This window comes from Protopterus annectens, chromosome 2.part0, assembly GCF_019279795.1.
Source record: "Protopterus annectens isolate FY-2018-M chromosome 2.part0, PAN1.0, whole genome shotgun sequence".
NCBI classification, from domain to species: Eukaryota; Metazoa; Chordata; order Ceratodontiformes; family Protopteridae; genus Protopterus; species Protopterus annectens.
The window spans coordinates 700,771,482-700,786,303 of NC_056728.1; positions in this window are offsets into that span (position 1 = coordinate 700,771,482).

A 14,822-nucleotide genomic window follows, 5' to 3' on the forward strand; every position below is an offset into this window, starting at 1 on the left:
TTGGTTTTATTATAGCCTCCTTCAAACCTGACATGTCTGGTATGTTGAAAAGGATGGCCTTAGTTATAGTCAGTTTGATCCCTTTGAAATTTTTTGAGTTTCCTATCTTTAAGCTGTTGTTCAAAGGTTAATAAATTTGAACTGAGTTTGGACAATTGGGTAGAATAAAATGGTTGATCCATGTACTGATTTCTTTCATCACATAGTTTACTAACATTGGTGATTTCCCTATCAATGATCCGCTCATAGTATCTGGATAATGTTTCCACAAATCTCATGGAACAATTTTGTTGTATTGTCGACCATTCACTGGTTAATTGCTCATCCAATTCAGTGACTAATGGCTGAATTTTGACTCTAAGCCCTCTAGGGGTTATCCCTTTGGCCATATACGCTTTAAATAATTTAAGGTGCCATACATTAGATCTTAGTGTTTTCATGTTTCTGTTCAATTGTTGAAATAACCTATCACAATTGGTTTGTGGGTTTTCAATAGTATTCAAACTGTTGTCATTAGGCCATTCACCTATCCCAAAAACACCCAAATCTTCTTTATCAGAAGAAAGCCCAGCCAAGATCCAATTCAAATTCATTATATTAAATTGGTAATAGATGAAAAAAGGGGATTGGGATATAAAAATGTTAGAATATGGAATTTTTTTATGAAAAAACAGGCTCAACTGTAGCTAAAGAGCAATATAAGGTATAAAACCTTGACAAATTGAATAAAGAATGGTATTACCCAAAATCCAAAGACTAATTACACATGTATACAAGACAAAAACAGACTTGAGTTGTAAGAAATGAATGTGAAAAAAATAAATGCAGTACCACGTCCTGATGATCAAACAAATTCCACCTAGGAACTGGGCAATAGTGGCCACTGTAACAAACAAATTATTAAATCAATCACAAATTTGTCAAAACAAAAGTTTTGTTCAATGTGAAATCCTGATGTCTCAGTGCCTAGATAGGCCCTAACACAAGTTCACATAAATGAACCTTGTCATCTGGCCTTAACTGTAATATTTAAATATGTACTGAGACCATACAAATTGATGAAAAGAACCATGCCACGTCCAAATCCACTTAGGATTAAATACAAAATGCTGGACAATAATGGTCACTGCAAATCAATTAAATGCTAACTGCTGTTAACAAATAGCAATGGGCTTATGAAAAATGTATAAAGCCAAAATCCGGCCTGATAAACATGTGTACATATGTGATAAATGATTGTAAAAATGGTATCAAGAAACTACAGTTGAGTCCGTGAAAAACCCAATTTGTCTGGTTTGAAATGGGATCTTGTTATACTTGACTATATCCTGTCAAAGGCAGGGTAAAAAAGGAAAAATTGAAGAGGGGGGGGCAAATAAAAATGTATTATATATCCCACTGTTGGTGAAGCCAACTGATGACAGTAAGCCTAATGCAATGTATTTAGTACAAAAAGTGGTACTGTATTGAATTTTTATATATTGTGTAAGAGTCCTAGTGTAAATTCAAAAAGATGAGATGTGATATTCATTTAGGAGTCTCAATACACCGGACCAGATTCCAAAAATTGTACAAAACAATCTTGAGCTGTTAACAATATTAGTTGTTAAATACACATTGCAATACATTAATCCCCAACATAACCCATATAAAAATCCCAAACATATGGCTGAATGAATATCCATAGTATTACTATTAATAGAAAATTATTATTATTGAACAAATAAATCAATTGAATATTGTCCTTAAAGAGAATATCCAAAAGTTGCCTGACTATATTGCAGGCCCAATAGGAAATGGTGCCTAAATATATCTTGAATGATAAAGCAAAAAATTGCTGCTCATTTGTTGTAAAAACAACCTTTGTCTGGATGATTATCAGATATCCAATAGTCCGGATGAATGTGCTACAGTTGTATCAACAAAAACACACTTTAACATAGTTGTTATTGTCCAATCGAATTTGTAAAGACATTCATTACCCCTTTATGTTCTTTGATTATGAAAATTTCCACTCGAGCAAACTCTCACATAACAGAGCTTTCTGTATATTCGAGCCACATGGCCCCGCAATGTTAAATAATCTGTGTCCCCAAAACTGTAGCAAAACACATGTGCGTATGTACTGTAGTCCCAAAATACACAGTAGTTCCAGGTCCATAGAAGATACTAGCTTCCAAATGTGTCACAAAAAACAGCCCCATAACAATGTGAAAGACACAAGCAAAAAAAAAAAAAAGAGAGAGTTACCTTGAGCGCCTGGAAAATGGCCAGTAGTTCAATTAACTATGTGCAATTGTTTCCCCAAAATGGTTATAATGTTTATAAAGCCATTTCTGCCCCTTTTGGATCATCAAGGGTCAATATGCTAGTTGGGAGGGTGGCCTAATGGTTAAGGTGTTTGCCTTGGAAATGCAAGGTACAGGGTTTGAGTCTCACGGGGGATAATTGGCTAGGCTTAAAATGGCACGCAGGGGCAGTTAGCCTAGTACTAATCTATGAACCTATAAATGCAGAGTTTCACCCAAGCATACTCACAGCAGCTTTTTAATAAAACCGCATCTTCCCATTGCACTAGAAATATGGTGTTATTCGACCCGGAACATACTGCCAAAATATATCTGCACTGATACACCTTCAATGTAATCCAAATGTAAGGATTTTGCAAAAAACTTGGTGTGGTGTATTACCCGCTGTAGTTTGTAGAAGCATAAGTTGAAAAAGGCCCTGTTACACTCCAAATTCAACAACTGATGAAAGAATTCTCCAAACAGCATAAAAATGTGAGCCACAGTCAACAAATGTGTGGAAAGTCCCTTAATGTTGAAAGGCACATAATCCTGTCCAGCCAAAGGTAGAAAAATAGCATAAATAAGAGCTCAATAAATCAATTTTTAATGTTGTAATTTAGTCTTTTCATGCAACACAGAGATATGTAACAGTTATACAAACGACATTATACATGTGAGACATTAATATAAAGTAAATTGATGGTCCAAATACCTGCCACCAGTTGCTACTTTAATCACTTGCACAAATGTTAGCTTTTATACTATAAAGTCAAGGATTAATGTCCATCACATATATGTTTATTTCTCATAATGTCAGTCCTACATTTGCTGAGGTGGACACAAGCAACTGGGTCCACTGAATAATGAGTGAAAAAGAACACAACTTGTAATGGACAATTTCTTTGTTTATTATGCCAAATTGATTAAGATACTGATAAAAGTCACAGTTATTGATTAAAGTCACTGTGTATCACGTAAAAACAAGATAAATACTACTATCTGAAACCCTCGTGGCCACTTTAGATGCCCAGACCCAAAGACAGATAAAGAAATAGTAAAAGTTATCATTCTTTTATTTCTTTCTGTTGCTGTCAACACATCAGCATAAACATCTGGGAAAGAAGATGAGAAAGTCAGTGCAAGTAGGCAAAAATTATTTTCCTCTTTCTCATGCTACTGACATCTACTGATCAATAACCCTTAGTTGTACATTGCTGACTCAGGGGACCTTGATAATGAATACTCACACCTATTCATGCCAATACCTGTTGTCCTTCATTTAGTGTGTAATCTCCACATATGAAAAAAAAAAGAAGAAGAAAACTAACTACAGGCAGGATACACTATCACTAAAAAGCATCTGCAGCTTTGACTAAATACTATGGATATTTCTGCCACTACTGAACCTTCAGTTATCTCATCATAGAACATCAGTGTGATTCTTCCTTATTATCCAAAAGAGATGGGTGGAGACTTCTTCCACAAAGTCAGAGGGCATTATAAAGTTATTGAAACTAACAGTTTGTCATCATGAAGCTCTAAAAGCTAGGCCTCACTTCTTAAGCCCCATTCAGCCAAATGGGAGCTCAAAGAAGGTGGATTACTTAAGGGGAAAAAATTTTCATTCATCCTATCATTTAGAAGTGTCAGACAGAAAACCATGATGGCTCTGACAGTCCTTGCTACACAAAACTATCAGAGCTTTCTGTCATCCAGAAAGTAGTTGTGACAGAGCAGCTATTAATGGCAGTCAAGACATTCTGTCATTAGTACTTATTAAACTGAATGTATTACCCAAGATTTTATATATATATATATATATATATAGATATGGATATATTACTTCATCAAAAGCTAATTCCATCGAACGTTTGTTTATTGAACAAAATACATTGAATGTTCACTTCAATGAATTGTTTAACCAGGGAAAGGAAGGAGTTGGCCATCATCAGAAATTTGCCCTTTTCCTTACTTTAATGCGATCTTGGAGTTGGTATATATAGATAGGGGGTGTGTGAGGGTACACCCCCCACCTGGGTGGGTTTGAAATACTGTGTTGTTTGTGACGTTTGGAATGATGGCCAAGTCCTTACTTTCCCTGTAAATAATTCATCAAAGTGAATATTTGTTGAAGTGAACGTTCAATGTATTTTCTTCAATGAATGGAGATTCAATAGAATTATCTTTCAATGAAGTAATATAGACCCATATATATATATATATATATATATATATATATATATATATATATATATATATATATATGTGTGTGTGTGTGTATTGCATTCAATAGCTTTAATAACTTCATTCCTATGGTATACTAAAAAAACAAGAATTGTTTATAGAAATCATATAAGATTATGGGAGTACAGGGGTATGAACTTCTCAGATATAGAATCTTGTTCTATTGCTGCAAAATTTAACTCTGCTTTATATATATTCTGGATAGACTCAACCTATTCTAGTAAATAGTAAACTATTCAGGAGCAGATTATACTAAATTCTCGTAACTTTGTCAAATATGATAAATTAGAAATATGCAACAATTCTGTCATATGGCTAATAATACTTACCTTAGAAGGAAATTCATTTCAGGCTTTAGACTCCGCATACATGAAGTCAATTCTTAAAACAGTTAAGAAATGTATTTTTAAAACTCCATTAATGTCAAAATGGAAATGTTTGTGCTTTCCCATTGTACACACCTCTAGATTTAAAGAAACTCAGAACAATGCTAGAATGAATTTACTAAAAAGGAATGGATTAGTATTATGGTCTGATTGCTTTGAGAAAGAAAAACCTATGTCGCAAGAATATTTAATGAAAGGTTATAAGTTAGATGTATCTTTTAACCAGTTTATATTATCCATCATTAAGACATTAAATTAATTTGTCGATAATATGAGTGAAGAGGAACAGAACACTATTCCCCCATTATATGAATATATGAATACTATAATTGAAGTTATATTGACCTACAAAGGAAGCTTGTCGAAATTATACAAGTTAATTATAAATATAATAATAATAATAATTTTGATGCAAAATTCTGCAACTTTTTAGATAGTAGTAGATTGAGTGACTTAATAGATGGTAAGAATGAAACTTTGTTACTTAAATCGGTTAGCCAAACTTCTTCAAGTTTATACTGGAAAGTTTTTATGTGGGAACATATGCATACAATATTTGCTTCTTCTTATAAATTCTCTATGTTCTGTAAAATTGCTTCTTTTTGTTGGAATATAGTAAAGGTGTAAAAGCTGATTAGGCACACGTTTATGGGTTGTAAAAAAATTTAATGTATATTGGGAAGAGATAAGTATGTTTTTACAGGGTTGTGGTCTGCTAATTGTTCTTTAACTACATCAATAATACTAATGAATGTTCCACTTCCTGTATCTGTAAAAGCCAAACAACAAAAAATATTTTGAAGTCTTTTGGCAGTTGCTAGAAAAGCTGGAAATCAAACTCAATTTCTACATTCAAAGAATTGTTCAAATTAAATAGCAATACTATGTAAAACTGAAAAAAGAGTGATCAGAATCAGAATAAGATCTATAAATCATGCTAAGACTTATAATGGTTGGGATAGCCTTGAAATGTTACTATTGAAATACCAAGACTCTAAATCTGTTAATTGTGTAAGAATACCTTGATGGTTCAATGTATTCCTAACATTGTGTAACAGTATGTGATGTTGAATTTCTTCTTTTCTGTGTATATATTGTAAATATGTTAAATTAATAAACATTTTCTTTAAAAAAGCATTCTGTCATGCTCTTTTTCCTGGCTAGTATACATCTGATGAGACAAGCAGAGCCGCAGCTTCACAGAGTATACATTAAATATGACTTCTGAGTATGTCATTCTAGGTCCTTGGAATTTATTAAGAGGAATTTAATAGTGGCACCATCCTTTCAGAGATGAAAATGTTGCAATAACATGAAACAGCGAGATCACCGTTTTACAGCTGTAGTGAATCGGGTGGATTTATCATTCAACAAAAGGTAATTGTATGTTGACAGGCTTCCTAATCCCAACTTCCCAACTGTCTGAATCTACAAGACCTACAATGCGTTTTGCATTTATTGGCTCTACAGAGAGACTGCAGTTGAGCAAGCTGTTTTCCCCTTTGTAGTGAATTTCTCTTTTCCCTTAAGTTCTGTGACTATAACATGGGTGTAGCCAGAATTTTTGGACTTGTTCACCAACTTCCAGAATGTTGACCCCCTCCACACACAAATACACATATGTAGCCCCAAAAACTCAGGCAGTGCATATTTCTGGACAGTATACATTTTCATTACTGTAGAAAACTCCTAAAAAAATCTAATGAGGCATTCCGAAAAAATGCCAGTTAGCAAAACGTATACCCAGAAACCGTGATAAATATGCCTTTTTGGGGTGGGATGAGTTTAGTTATAGTATATCTCTTTGCACAAAATAAATTACTTTAAGTGCCATGGAATATGTGGTGTGTAAAAAACCACAGAGGAAACAAAAAACACTAACTGCAGAAGCATAAAATCCAAAATTGTTTAATACTCCAGCGCCTCGGCTAGCAAGCCTTTCACAGAGTTAACATCACAGTAGCACAAGCTACATTTACATTATTAATCAATTAACTAAAACAATTAAACACAAACTAATAATTAACAGTTAGTGCAAAAAAGCCTTCCACTCCAGTTCTTTGTTTAAACCTTGAGGCACCAAAGTGTCAAACTTTAAAATACAGACTGCTTCTTTATATAACAGTTTATTTTTAAGTGTAACATCAACCTTAATCAGAACTTGTACTAAAATCCATGTTTTTAAACTGGTACAAGACCCCAAGTGGACTGCATGAAAATGTGATGCCACAGGCACCATTTATTTTGAGATGATATTACTGATTCTGCACGGCCTTCTGCTCAGTCTTCCCTGAGGAATAATTTACAACCAGGTGCAGTGGTGAAAGGCACTTTAGCTCAGCATGCAAAGCCTCCTGTGTCCTTGGGAAGGATTTTTGGAGGAAGGTAGATCCATGAGAGGTTACAATCCATTTCAAAATGTTGGTGGACTTATGGCTGCTAATAATTTTTCCACTGAGGTTCATAGTAATATTGATTCCCATGAGAGGCTCCTTAACAAAGAAAATGTGATTTATTATAACATTTTGGGGCTTAAGAGATATTTAGATCTTGATATTACACACAGGGATCTGCATTTTGTTAAATGCCCCACTGATCCTTTTAACTCTACTGATCCGGCTGATAAACAGCTTGAAAATAGATTGTGTTAAAGAATAGATTAAGATTTTACTTGGTTTGATGAATGTACAAGCCAGGTTGTGTTTTTTCTCTGGTTGGAGTAATTGCAAGCAACCCCACTCATTCTTCAAAAACTGCCTACCCTCCTAAACCCCTGATTTTTTCTTCCTGTATATATATATATATATATATATATATATATATATATATATATATAATTTGTGCATGTGTGAATATGGCTATATATGTATGTACATAATGTACTTGCACATATATACATTGTTCACACGCGTATATACATATATATATATATATATATATATATATAAAATTTTGGTGATTGTGCATATCTCAACATCTTCCTGAAGGGGTCATTTGGGTGAATGTTTAATTTAGGGACATGTATATAACATGTAGTAATGAAGATGTTGGTAGGGGAAATAATTCATTTGTGTACCAGAGAAGTGCTTGTGCATACATGGTCAGGCTGAAGATCGTAATACAGATATGGTGTAACAAGTATAGGTTATCCATAGCTCAGGTTTCAATGATGGCTATTATAATTTTTTGTTTATGTATCCAGCTTTCGAGAATAATTTATTATCTGTTAATAATATGCACATACTGGATTGAGGAAAACCAGAGTGATGGTCAGATGTGATAACTGGAATTATTAGTTTTGTGACTAATTCTTACATGGATGAACCAGATAAGTTTGACATTTCTGCTTGTATTACTGTACTTCTGCTTATACTCAGTAGTTGGGCATGTTTCTTTGCTTTATTAGTCATGGGTGGAAATTAGGTGGTAGAAGGAAGGGCTCAGTAACATCCAAGTGTTATACTATTTTGACTGCATTATAATGATGTAGTATTTCTACTGAATGATAATGAACGCCTCTGCACTCCACACTAACATGTATTAGTTATTTGGTTATATGGTTATGGAAATTATGATTGTTTTTCATATTTTGGTAAATAACTTTGCTCGGGAGAATCTGAATGCGCTAAGTAATATCTCATTTTGAAGACAGTATTGCTGGTTCCAACATGACAAAAGAATTGTGCCTGTATTTTGTATACATGTGCAGATATCAAAGTTTGTTTTGGACTTAGGCTATGGAAATTATGATTTTTTTCATATTTTGGCAAATAACTTTTCAAGGGAGCATCTGAGTGTGCTAAGTAATACACCATTTTGAAGACAGTATTGATAGTTCAAACATGGTAAAAGAACTGTCCCTGTATGCTGTACACATGTACAGCTCTCAAAGTTTGCTTTGGACTTAGGTTATGGAAATTATGTCTTTTTTTCATATTATGGTAAATAACTTTGCAAGAGAGCATCTGAATGTATTAAGTATACATCATTTTGAAGACAGTATTGATAATTCCAACTTGGTAAAAGAACTGTCCCTGTATGCTGTACACATGTACAGATCTCAAAGTTTGTTTCGGACTTAGGTTATGGAAATTATGGCTTTTTTCATATTTTGGTAAATAACTTTGCAAGGGAGCATCTGAATGTGCCAAGTAATACCTCATTTTGAAGACAGTGTTGCTGGTTCCAACATGGTAAAAGAATTGTGCCTGTATGTTGTACATATGTGCAGATATCAAAGTTTGTTTTGGAGCTAGGTTATGGAAATTATGATTTCTTTTTATATTTTGGTAAATAACGTTGCAAGGGAGCATGTCAGTGTGCCAATTAATACCTCATTTTGAAGACAGTGTTGCCCCTTACAACATAGTAAAAGAACTGTGTCTGTGCACTGTACACATGTACAGATATCACAGTTGGTTTAGTGTTGTAGGATTATGAAAATTATACATTTCCAATACTTCTCATTATTATGCCCATATTTTTGCAAGGGAGCATGGTGATCACACAAATGATGGATCATTTTGAAGCTGACATTCAGACACACAACTTCTACACTGATATGTATGCTCTGTTACAGGTGATGAGATATTATGCTTTATTTATCAATTATAAGAAATATTATATTAATCATATTTCTGTGAATATCTCCATAAAGGAGCATCACACAGTAAGGGTTAAGGTATCATATTAAAGCTGACATTCATACTAACAAATGAAATACAAATTGTATGGGTCTACTTGGTACATTGACAAAATGATTGTGCTTTGCTTTTCCAAAAAGGCAAAAAACATGCACAATATCAACATTCCTTGCCAAATATTTAATAATGACTTTGATATGCACTGGAAAGGTCAGTGTCTGCTGAACAACTTTCGGGTTTACATTTTTAGTCTAACTCTTACAGTTAAAGAGTTATGAACATTTGTTTTCTGTAGGGTATTAGAAATGGATTTTCTGAAAATGAGCTCAGGCTGCACTGTTGTTCCTATGATGGAATTAGGCAGGCAGATTTTTCTGAGCTGCTCCGGAGTGAATGAGTTAAATGTAGCTTGTGCTACTGTGATGTTAACTCTGTGAAAGGCTTGCTAACTGAGGTGCTGGAGTATTAAACAATTTTTGATTTTATGCTTTTGCAGTTGGTGTTTTTCACGTTCTCTGTTTTTTTATTTATTTTTTTTTATTTTGTTCAGTGAATATGTGGTTTATAGCTGGCTACACCTCCTCTTCTTCTTCTTCTTCTTTCGGCTTTTCCCGGTTAGGGGTCGCCACAGCGGATCACCTTGTCCGCACATTGAATGGCAGTGGAGTTTTACGGTGTCGAGTTGCCAGCCCGGCGACCAACCTTCCACAGAAGGCACACTCACACGCACACCTAGGGCCAATTTAGAGTGCCCAATCCACCTGCAGCATGTCTTTGGGATGTGGGAGGAAACCGGAGCACCCGGAGGAAACCCACGCGACCACAGGGAGGACATGCAGACTCCGCACAGAAGGCACCCCAGCCGAGGATCGAACCGGAGAACCTCTTGCTGTGAGGCGGCAATGCTAACTTATAGCTGGCTACACCAATTACCTTAATTACTCTTCAACACTTGTTTCTTGGTACTTAGTATTTTTTTCAGCATTGACTGAATTAATATTATTTTTAAAGGTAGACTAAGCGATATATTATTTGATCATTCTCCCTGTATTATAATGCTGAGTCACATTTATTTCCATCCGCATCACTGTTGCAGTAGCTTTTAGCTATGTTTTTCCAAAATCTCTGGCTTCTTTCCACATGTAGCTAGGTTACTATAGCTTGAGCTCCAAAGGGAGCAAACAGCAGCCTGTGCAGAAAAAACTCTCTGGACTTTCTTGCTGCCTTCAAGAACGTTCCTCCTGGGCTTCAGAGAATCAACTGTCAGCTCCCATCTTTAATTGCTAGCTATTAACTCCTTTTTGGGGGAATCATTTCATACTTTTTTAAAAATATTTTAGTATATTTATGACAAGAATAGGGACTGGGGTCTCTTTAAGTAGACCAGCATTGTTATTGTGCTGACTATTTTACAAGAAAATCTCATCTGATAGAATATATTCAGCTGAGATTAATTATTCTGATTTATGGCACTTATTTGTGATAAAAGGGCTGCCTTTATACTATTTGTGTTCTTTTTTGGGAAAGTTAGAGAGGGAATGCTTGTGTACACATTGTGACATCTTACCTTCTGACCTGCACCTTCAAGCTGTGCTTACCAGGTAAAAAGGTATTCTTATGTATTTTGTGAGAAAACTGTACAATTTGTGGATTCAGTTTAGAGATTTTTAGGGACTGGTGTGGAGAAAGCCTGTGTAGTACTTGTGAACACCTTCTGACCAGCTTCTTCCAGCTGCCCTTAGTGGTGAACAGATCTCTCTCTTTGTCTCAACAGTAACATGGAAATACTTACTGGTCCTTCAAATGTTCATCATAATGATCACTGCTGCAGTAGCCTTAGCTCTCTGGGTTATAACCTGCCAAGGATATATCCTACCAAGGATATAGCAAGGATATAACAGCCAGCCAGCTTCCAACGCTTCAGGGCACCTTCCATGAGCCCAAGCTGTCAGGCAGCTTGAGCTGAGCTGCTAAAAGGCTAGTTTGGGAGTAAAGCCCTTAAGAGCTGTACTTCTGCTGAAGAGTACGCTCCTATGAGGCTTTTGAGGATCGATGGTCACCTTGTACTTTCCTTTGCTGGGCATATAACTTCCCTTTGGGGGGAAAAGTTTCCATGTCTCTTAATTTTGTTGATGTTTTATTGATTTCCACTTCAGGAAAGTTATTTTAAAAGCTAAGAGTGTTGAGTTTTAATCGACTGTCCCAAGACTGTAATGTACTTTTAAACAGAGCACTTGTTTGTTTTTTCTGCCAGTTTAAAAGTGGTGTAAAGTAACTGAAAACATATTTTCTGTGGAGTAAAATGTGCTTATTTTACTTTTGTGGGGCTGGATGGTGTTTTCAAGTGCTTTTTACTGTGTTTTCTGTCAAAAAGTATTTTTTTTTGGACTGGTAGTGTTTATGGGCAATTGCTGCTTGTCTTCCCCAGGACAGAGGCACCATTTTCAGCTTGACTATAAAACAGACTACCAGTCCCACGGTCATTCCTTCTTCCAGCCACAAAAAGAAGAAAAATAAGCAAACAGTCTTTGCCACCACAGTAGGCTAACAATTTGACACAGCCACAGATGGCTGTGGCCATTTGTTGTACCTGATACCACTCATCTTTTACCCCAGATCCCTCTGGTGTAGCACCTACTGCCACTATGGACCGGGTGTTAGCCACATCCTCTGTGGCTGTTGGGGTCCCCTCAATGGGCAAGGAAGAGCCACTCTTATTGGCTCTGAAAGAGGGAACAGAGAAAGTTTTCCCATGTCAGAATGCTATCCCCATCCCGAGGAAGCTGATACTGCCATTAGTGACACAGCTGCCCCCATTTTTCCAGTCTAAAAGAATCAGAAAACCAAGTATGTATCTACATCTCCTCAATTTTTTTTTTTTTTTTGGATATGAGTAGTTTATTGTGGTCTGGCTCAGGGTTTAATTCAGGCTATTGACCCTTCTAAATTAATTTCAGGTAAAAGAAAGTGGAATTCCTCTTTTCCTGAAGAGATTCAAGATTCTGAAACTGAACAGGAAGATACAGGGATACATACATTTTTTCCTCATATTTCTGACCTTTATTGTAAAGCAGTTTCTGGTAAAACAAAGGGGAATTCCTCTTTTCTTGAGGAGATTCAAAATTCTGAAGCTGAATGGTTGGGAGGGTGGCCTAATGGTTAAGGTGTGCCTTGCAAGCACAAGGTACAGGATTTGAGTCTCACAAGGGATAATTGGCTAGGCTTAAAATGGCTCGCAAGGGCAATTAGCTTAGTACTAATCTATGATCCTATGAACAGGAAGATGCAGGGATGAATACAGGGTTTCTCTTTCTCTGAGACTGTTGCTGGAATGTGCCAGTGTTTTCAATGGGAGAATACTGAGGTCTCTCAGACTGTCAGAAAATACTGTCAGCTGTTACAGAAGGATTTTCCAGAACCTACACCCATTCCTCCTGTTCTGTCTTCTTTAGAGCTTGTGTGTTACTGACTGCAATTTTCCTGATACTCAGGCAGCTGCCCCTACAAAGGCAAATAAGATATATAAAAGTTCCTCAGTCTTTTAAATGTTTATACATGATTACCAAACCTGACCTAGCAACTATAGTTTTAGTTGATCTCACTGCTGCTAAGCACTTAGTTAATTCCAATCCTACTCTTTCTGATAAGGATGGGAAAAGTATTCATGGGTATGAGGAAAAAGTGAATACTTCTGCAACTTTGATTTTCAGAATTTTTAACTGTCACAGAGGATTAGTCCAGATAAAATCACTTTAGCTAGCAGATCTTGGAGACTGTCTCTCTCTGTTAGCAAAGATGCCTTGTCGAAGATTCAAATCACATTTATTCAGTTAAGTAGACAGATGGTCAAGTGTTTTTGTTCTAATGAATTTTCTTCTGCAACTTTTCAGAATTTTGAACTGTCTGGCTCATATTTTAAAGTTTGTTCTGACAAATTGTGAAAGTGTGAGGATTGTTTTATCCACAGTATTTTCTTGTACCAAAAAAATGCTTTAAATAACCGAGTTCCTTCTAATGCACAGGTCACTGCTCTGTTTATAGTGTGTGTATGACTCTGTTGATACTTCTTCCATGCTATGGCCACTGGTACTGTGTTTAGGAGGTTTGCATGGCTGCATTTTTAGCACCTCCCATATGAGTTTCAAAATGAGATTATAAATTCTCCCTTGGATAGAGGTTTAGCGTTTGGCTCCTCAGCTACAGAGGTGATCAGAAAGTGTGATGAAAGGGATGAACTGATCCAGGGAATCCCTTCTTTTCCAAATTTTCCAAGGGATTTTCTATCTTCTCATCCAATTTTGGCAAAAAAAATGTAATAAATAATAAATTGCACCATGAGGGTTCACAAAGTGTCTAGCTCCAGATGTAGCTCATTGCAGGCTACAGGGGTTATCCACATTTTTCCATAGTTAGACAAATACTTATCTTTGACAGGAATCTCTCTCTTGGGTGAGTGATCTCTTACACAAGCTGTGATTACAAGAGAGTATTCAAAAGTCTCTCTTGACCCCTTCACATAGGATTGTGTTCCTGAGATGTCAACGACACCTCAGTTCAAAGAGCTTTTCTTCCACATGAAAAATAAATCTTTACCTAGGTCTGTTTCCAAGGTGTTCCACTCAGACTTTTGTCACTGTGAGGGAATACCTCTAGATTTTGTGTCTCATGATATCTATGATTTTCATGATACCCCTGGCAAGACTCCACATGAGAAAGACACAGTTGTTACTGAAATCTCTTTGGTCCCTGTATCAGTGCCCTTTATCTTCTCAAATCCTAGTGCTGGGGTTGGTCTGAAGAGAAATCCTTTGGTGGAGACAACATATATCCTTAAATCCAGGTCTTTTTTCTCCATCCTTACTCCAAAGCAGTCAGTCACCACAGACATTTCAGACTTTTCTTGTGAAGCAGTTTTAAGAGGGATAAACATGCAAGGGGCGTGGGACAAAAAGGACAGATATAACCATATAAATATCAAAGAGATGCTTGCCTTGAACAAGGCACTCAACTCTCTGAAACATCTTTGGTCTGAGGGACCTCTTTAACTGGTTAAAGATGATACACAGTCATGCGGTACATCCACAAGCAAGAGGCAACCAGGTTGCACTTTCTTTGCAGACTAGCCATGTTAGCTTGGGATATAGCCTTACAGCACAGTCTCACTCTACAGGCATTCTACACTCCGTCAGAGCAAAGCTGTGTGACAGTCAAGCTGAGCAGGACCAGGGCAGACCCTCGTGAATGGAAACTAGATAAGG